We start from the raw sequence: 8,238 nt of genomic DNA, 5'->3' as shown, positions 1-8,238 counted from the left end.
CCTTAGTCCAGGACTCCCTCAGTAGCCCCCGAACCAGTCTTCAATAGTGAGGTGTCCGCACTCCAATTGTCTTCGGTATTGCAAGGCGGGTTCCTCCTTTAGTTTTGACACCGACATTGGTGCTTTCATTGAGAGTTCCACTGTGCCGTGGACGAAAGGTTTGATGGTTCGCCTTGTCCTTAAAGACAACATCACCACCGCGGGAGTTCTGGCCCCAGGCCAAACCCTCTAGCTGGGCGGCTTCACTATGATCGCCGGTTCGGTCGTTGAGCCGACGATGACCTCTCGGGCCTTCGAAAACCCCCTTCGCATCAACTCCGAGCACTCCAAGAAGATGGATCCGATAGAGTTTTTGTCCTTGAACGAACTCCTAGATCGCATCGCCGCTTTGGGAATCGCCACAGATTACGATCGGATCGGGCCTAAAACCGATCAAGGAGAAATCAAGACTGCACCGGTCACCCACCAGATTGCGGTAGTCGAGGAGCAGGACGGCGAGTCTCCTTCTATATCGAAGATGGACTATGTTCGGATCGCCGATCAAGAAGAGCCGGATACTCACCAGCGAAAGGATGCGGCCAGCCCTCCGAACGTAGAATCGGACGGCAGTCCTAAACAATCATAAGATGTTCCGGAACCTGGAATGTTGAGTCCAGAAGGTCTTCAGACTCCGGATAATCGTTCAGGTCGGGGTTCGGATTTAATTATCAAAGACAGGGTAAAAGATTGCCATGGCGAGGACGCGATGTCCGCGATCCGCAACAATTGCGCAGACGAAGGAATCCTCAACGCCATCAATTGCCGCCGCATAATGAAGTTCACCGACTTAGCAACTATCATACAGAAGTACAACACGATGGAAAGCGCCTGGAAAACTCAGGTAGCTTGCTGGGAACCGTCGGTCCCAACTAAACTCCTCCTACAAACGAAGAGGGCGCACCCCCACGGCACGCCCAGTCCAACAGTCAAGAAACATAAACCCATTACGCGGCACGACACCGCTCTGGAGGGATGGCTCGATGGCCCATGCAAAATACACACAACACTAGATACCATGGCAAACCATAGCCTTAGAGCTTGTTGGATACTCCGGCAGGTGGCCAAGAGCAGCGAAGACATCCTTATCAATGATGCCCCAGAACAGCACCCTCCGGAAGACGACACAAGAGTGTTGACAGTCTTTGAGACATTCGCTTCGAACAACAAACACAAAAGAGCACTTCGTGACCTCGCCGAAGTCTGCCAAATCGCTGTCATAAACCCTTGGAGCGACATGGCTATAACATTCAATGCCGGTGACGAGCTGAAGTACAGGACAGTCCGAGTGCCAGCCGCATTAGTCCTCAGTCCCATCATGGACAGGTTTCGACTTACCAAGGTCCTCATGGACGGCGACAGCAGACTAAACCTAATTTACGAGGACACACTCCACAAAATGGAAATAGACAGAAGCCGTATCAAGCAAAGTAGCACAACCTTTCGAGGAATCCTTCCCAGTCGGGAGGCATGATGCGCAGGAAAAGTCACACTTGACGTTGTATTCGGCACACCTGAGAATTATCGGTCCGAAGAAATCACTTTCCAAGTGGCCCATTTCAGCAGCGGATACCACACCCTCTTGGGGCGGGACGCTTTTACACGCTTCCAAGCCATACCTCATTACGGGTATATGAAGCTCAAAATGCCCGGACCAAACGGTATAATCACCCTCGTCAGTGATCCGGACATGGCACTCCGCGCCGAAAACAAAACATCATCCCTCGCCCTTGAGGCGCTATCCGAAGCCCTTGCGGCCGAAGAACTAACCGCATTACGCTCTACGGTGGACAGGGACGATGTGATCCTCGACAAACGCCCCAAATCCACTTCCTTCAAACTAGCAGAAGAAATAGTCAAATTCCAGGTCCACCCAACGGACCCCAAGAAGACAGCATCTATCGGAGCGCACTTGAACCCAACAGTCGATGCCGCACTATGCGAATTCCTGCGCGAAAACTGGGATATATTCGCCTGGCACCCCTCAGATATGCGAGGGATCCCACGCAAGCTGGCCGAACATAGCCTCAATATATTAAAGGGATTTAAACCAGTTAAGCAAACACTGCGGCGCTTATCTGAACCCAAGCGACAATCCATGGGGGAGGAGCTGGCCAAACTTATCGAGGTCGGATTCATTAGAGAAATCAAACATCCGGACTGGCTGGCGAACTTGGTGATGGTACCAAAGAAGGACAAATCCTGGCGCCTGTGTGTCGATTTCAAAGACCTCAACAAGGCTTGCCCTAAGGATACCTTCCCCTCCACCGCATTGATCAAATCATTGACGCCACCGCAGGACACGACTCACTGTGTTTCCTCGATGCATATGCCGGATACCATCAAATCAATCTGAAGGAGTCCGATCAAGCTGCAACAACATTTATCACCCCATATGGGCCATTCTACTTCAACACCATGCCCTTCGGGCTCAAGAACACCGGCGCCACATGCCAACGCATGATTCAAACATGCCTGGAGAAGCAGATCGGCAAGATGGTAGAAGCTTATGTCGATGACGTTGTCATCAAAACTAGGCACGTCGAAACACTAATAGACAACTTACGTCTTACATTCGACACCCTCTGTGCGTATGACATCAAACTCAACCTAGAAAAGTGTGTCTTCAACGTCCCCGCTGGAAAATTGCTGGGCTTCATCATTTCCAATAGAGGAATAGAAGCAAATCCAGCTAAAATCCGAGCTCTGTCATAGTTGGCTACGCCAACGGACCTCAAACAAGTCCAAAAACTAGTTGGTTGCGTGGCAGCATTAAGTCGCTTTATCTCCAGATTAGGAGAAAAGGCACTGCCACTCTATCGCCTCTTACGGTGCACTGATAACTTCAAATGGACAGACGCGGCGACTGCCGGACTAGAGGAAATAAAGGCCCTCCTAGCAAGCAACCCAATCATGGCCGCACAAAACGCTGGCGAACCCATGTTGCTATACATATCGGCAACACATCAGGTGGTGAGCGCCGTGCTCGTCGTCGAACGAGAACAGGACAGACACAAATTTCCACTCCAAAAACTAGTATACTACATATCTACTGTCCTCACACCATGCAAATCCCGGTACCCCCATTACCAAAAGATAGCATACGCGGTCTTCATGGCATCCTGAAAGCTACGTCACTACTTCCAGGAGTGTTCAATCACGGTGGCCTCTGATGTCCCACTCAATGACATAATAAACAACTGCGATGCCATGGGACGGATCGCCAAATGGGCCATAGAGCTACTTCCATTTGACATAACATACAAGCCACGACGAGCCATCAAATCCCAAGTGGTGGCTAACTTCATCACCGAATGGACAGAGGCCAAACTCCCTAAAGAGTACGGTGCATATTCCAACTGGGTTATGTATTTTGACGGCTCCAAAATGCTGGCAGGGCTAGGAGCGGGAGCCGTGTTAACATCCCCCACTGGAGACGTCATCCAGTATGTACTCCAAATACTATACACAGACTCCAACAACGTAGCCGAATACGAGGCCCTTTTGCATGGTCTTTGGATGGCCGTGTCCATGGGCATACAATGCCTAGAGGTGTGCGGGGATTCAAACCTCGCAATATCTCAAATAAACGGAGACTTTGACGCCAAAGATCCAAAGATGACAGCTTATTGTAATGTCATCTTAAAAATGTTGGCTCGGTTTGAGGGGCTTGAATTTCATCACGTCGCGCGAGAAAGTAACCAGGCGGCAGACGTCAGTGCTCGAATCGGTGCTAAGCGCGACCCCGTCCCACCTAACATCTTCCTGGAAAGGCTTTTCAAGCCATCCGTGGTGTGGCAAGGGGAGGGCGGCAACAACAGTCCAGATCCGAATACAAACCCAAATCCCGAACACACCGATAGTATCAGGGGCTCATCCACTGAAATAACACCGTCGACCCATCTCATTATGGCAGTCATTGCCCCATGGACCGAACCCTTCTTGGCCTACATTAATAGGAAGGAGCTTCCCGAAGACCAGAACGAGGCTCGCCGCATTGTTCGGTGTTCGAAGGCCTACAAGGTTCACGACGGAGAGCTCTACAAGAAAAGTACTACCGGAGTACTTCAAAGATGTATCTCCGAGGAAGAGGGGCGGAAGCTTTTAGCGGAAATTCACGCTGGTCTCGGCAGACACCATGCCGTAGCTCAGGCCCTTGTTAGCAAGGCCTTCCGTACTGGGTTTTATTGGCCGACAGCCCGAGCAGATGCTCAGGACCTTGTCCAACGCTGCGTCGGATGCTAACTCTTCACCAACCAAAGCCACATGCCCCCAACTGCTGTCGGTGTCAAAACCGGCGGATGTCGGGTAGGGGGTCCCGAGTTGTGCGTCTAGGCGGATGGTAACAGGAGACAAGGGACACGATGTTTTTACCCAGGTTCGGGCCCTCTCGATGGAGGTAAAACCCTACTCCTGCATGATTAATATTGATGATATGGGTAGTACAAGACTAGATCTACCACGAGATCGGAGAGGCTAAACCCTAGAAGCTAGCCTATGGTATGATTGTTGTTGTGTCCTACGGACTAAACCCTCCGGTTTATATAGACACCGGAGGGGGCTAGGGTTACACAGAGTCGGTTACAATGGGAGGAGATCTACATATCCGTATTGCCAAGCTTGCCTTCCACGCCAAGGAAAGTCCCATCCGGACACGGGACGAAGTCTTCAATCTTGTATCTTCATAGTTCGACAGTCCGGCCAAAGGTTATAGTCCGGCTATCCGGACACCCCCTAATCCAGGACTCCCTCAACTGCCTTACAAACTGTCCCCATTACTTGGCCTTTCGTGGTCTGGGGACTGGATATGGTTGGACCCCTTAAAGGAGGAAGCCATAAGAAAAAATATCTGCTGGTCATGGTGGACAAATTCACTAACTGGATAGAGGCTAAACCGGTCAAAACAACTGAGTCCGGCCCGGTGATAGAATTCATATCCGGTGTGGTGCATCGTTATGGTGTCCCACACAGCATCATCACCGACAACGGCTCTAATTTCACAGCCGACAAGGTAAAAACCTGGTGTACTAATCTTGGCATTAAACTCAATTATGTCTCCGTCTATCACCCGCAACCAATAGTCAAGTCGAACGAGCCAATGGTCTTATTATGAGCGGCATCAAGCCCAAACTAGTGCAGTCTTTGAAGGAATCAAACAAGCACTGGGTTGAGGAGCTCGACTCCGTACTCTGGGGGCTGCGGACCACGCCCAACCATACTATCAGATACACACCTTTCTTCATGGTGTACGGCGCGGAGGCTGTATTGCCTTGCGATATTATACACGACTCACCTCGAGTGCGTATGTACGAAGAGAGACAAGCCAAGCTTGATCGGAAGGACAGCCTAGATGCCCTAGAGGAGGAGCGCGATGTCGCAAAAGCCCGTTCAACATTCTACCAATAGCAGGCTCAAAGATATCAAAGCAGAGAAGTATGGGCCAAGACTTACAACGTTAACGAACTCATCCTACGCCTGCCGGAGAAGAAAAAGGACAAACTCAAGCCCAAATGGGAGGGTCCCTTCATAATTATTGAAGTTCTCACTGGAGGGGCGTACCATCTTCGTGATGCATCAGACGATCACCTCGAGCCGAACCCCTGGAACGCGGCCAGACTCTGAAAATTCTATGCCTAGCGCCGAACTCCTTGTTCGTCTCCTAATCCCCTCTAGTTTCCGTTATTTCTTCTCTCTTTTCCGATTAGTTTTTCTTGCGAGTTTTAAAGCTCTCGTACGGCTAGACCGCACAACCCTGACACATACATCTTTAAATATGCATGACCATTATACCTGGGGGCTTCCTTGGACAGAAGCTTTTTATTATTATTCCTCGAGCATCAAGCTCTTCACATATGAGTTTTTTCATATGTACCTTTTCTTCGCCATTATATGCATCGATATGACTTAAATTTTGGCCAAGCTGGGTTGCCTGGCTCCTGTGCTTATGCCCTACGTTCCCGTTAGTTCGGCTAGGGAATAAAGGGAGCACCTTTGCGATTGTTATTGCCGGGTCATCCGGATGTGTACCTCAGACTGAGTGAATCCAAAAGCTAGTGTTCTTAAGGGAATATTCGGTCGGTGAATTAAAGATGTTTTCTCATTTACTCCGTAGTGAACACCCAGAAGTTACATACATTGTGATTTTCTCATCACAATTCGGACTTGTACATTAAATACATGCACACCCAGGGAAAGGAACCCTTAACGGAACTATTCTCTCTGGAAGACGTTTCTTACAATATCAATGTAATATAACATAGCTAGCCAGATACAACTTGTCTTTTCAAGCAACTATGACCCCTACGCCTAGTTTTCCACGCATACCCCGGTCTATTCGGCCGCGAGGGTATTTGGAAACACTCCGCACCTTCGGGTCCGGAGGTTGAAGCGAAAATGTCTGCCATGACAAATGATATACAATTCAGCTAGAGTTCCAAATGTCAAAGACAGTACATAGTCACTTGGACTCAAACACTTCCTCCTCTACACCGTCCAACATGCAGTCTAACTTACAATCCTGTTGGGAATATTTGGCGGCCACCTCTACTTGGTCATATACTAAAATAACGGGAATTTCTTCCCTATTTGACCCTAGCGGTCCAACTCGAGCCATGTGATTAGGATCCAGCTTGGTATATCGCGTTTTCACCATGGCCCAAGCCTCTCGCGCACCCTCTCGACAGGTCGATATCTTCCATAGTCGGATACGCCGCCGCGCTCCCTTGAACCGCTCTACAAGCTCCTCCATACTTCCTGGAGGGGAGGCGGATGGCCATAGGGCCTTGGCAACACTCTGCATCGCCAGCCGAGCATGTTCGTGCAACTGCGACAGCCCTTGCAGTAGATCACTTGATGATCCGGACACCTCCTCTTCAGGACGGCCCGTCAATATACCTGCAATCATAACTATATCAGTTCCATTTATCTCCGAACTACTTTAATAGTAGTTCAGATACATATTGAATGTGTCGCCCCACAGCTTCTTGTTCTCCTTCACGGAGTCGGCTTGCTGGGCTCGCACATCTTTCAACTCTTCACTCAATGTAGTGTTGGAATCCTGTAGCTTGTTTTTCTCGTCCCTGTCTCGGGTCAACACACGCTCGACTGTGGCGTGTAGCCTTTTCGCCTCTTTTTCTCCCTCTTGGGCGATCTTCAACTTCTCTTCAAGTTGATCGGGCGATCCTATTATGCGATAAGCAACAGTATTAGTATAGTTGGTACACACTTATTGTTCCTCGATAGAGGGGAATGTTACCAGATGACGCCTTCTTGAAGTTTTCAAGCTCGGCGGTAGCGGCACTCAGCTGCACCCGACACTGCTCCAGCTCTTGGCCTAGCAGGCCATTCTTCTCTGTAAGGACCTGGTTATACAACGATCCTCAAATCAGTTGTACCAACTACTTCCAGTCTCGGGGGCTACGGGCATACGGTTACCCTTTTCAGACAAAGAAATAATTACCTGCACATCTGTCAAATGTTGCTTTGTGGCTTTTCTAAGCCCATCTCGAGCAGCTCGGATATATGCGTCGGCCGAGCTGAAGGCATTGAATGCCTCTCCCGAGAACTTGGGGTCTCGTAAGACAGCCTGGCAGCGCCGATGATTCATGGCGCTCTCTACTTCCGAGTTGGTAACGGACATATCTTCCGAACCTTTGGCTGAAGGACAGTCCGGCATTGTCCCCATAGCGGCCCCCACCCCTCCGGTGGGATCTAAATCCTGGTTGAGGGGAGTGCGACCGGCCGAATCCCTGGACATAGTCCGGCGAACCTTTTTCCTGATACAGGACCAACATAACAATTACGGTTGGGTACGACTGCCAAAACATATCTTTAAATCCATACCTCTTTGACGAAGGACCGGCCTTGTCTTCGCTGACCTTCCTTTTTGAGGCCTTGCTCGGCGCGGGAGCCGCTCTTTTTGGAGTCATCCCCGGCGTAGCATGACAGTGCGGTGGGTGAGGCAGGGCGAGGAAACTCTTTCAAGGGGGATTTCTCCTGATTACTTACGTGGGAAGCTGGAAGAAGACCAGGATAATCAGCAACGATGGCCACTTCTGTGCCATCATAGCTAGCCTGGTAAAACACCCCTTCCGTGAGTACCACGAATATATCCGGGTCCTCTTCGAACCCAGGATCAAGCTCCCAATTGTGGTTCTTCGGCTGTGGGGCAGGGCTACGAAGCCCCTCAGTTACCTTCCGCCG

General features: G+C 50.1%; 1 pseudogene; it reads right to left on the bottom strand.

Annotated features, from left to right (window-relative positions):
- Positions 1-6,493: 6,493 nt before the first annotated feature.
- On the bottom strand, positions 6,494-7,964 carry LOC147965907 (uncharacterized; annotated as a pseudogene).
- Positions 7,965-8,238: the final 274 nt, after the last annotated feature.

The sequence above is a fragment of the Triticum urartu genome, chromosome 6A, assembly GCF_056163025.1.
Source record: "Triticum urartu cultivar PI428250 chromosome 6A, HENAU_Tu73, whole genome shotgun sequence".
Classification (NCBI taxonomy): Eukaryota; Viridiplantae; Streptophyta; class Magnoliopsida; order Poales; family Poaceae; genus Triticum; species Triticum urartu.
The sequence above is the reverse complement of the archived record's forward strand: the minus strand, read 5'-3'. Positions and strand labels throughout refer to the sequence as shown.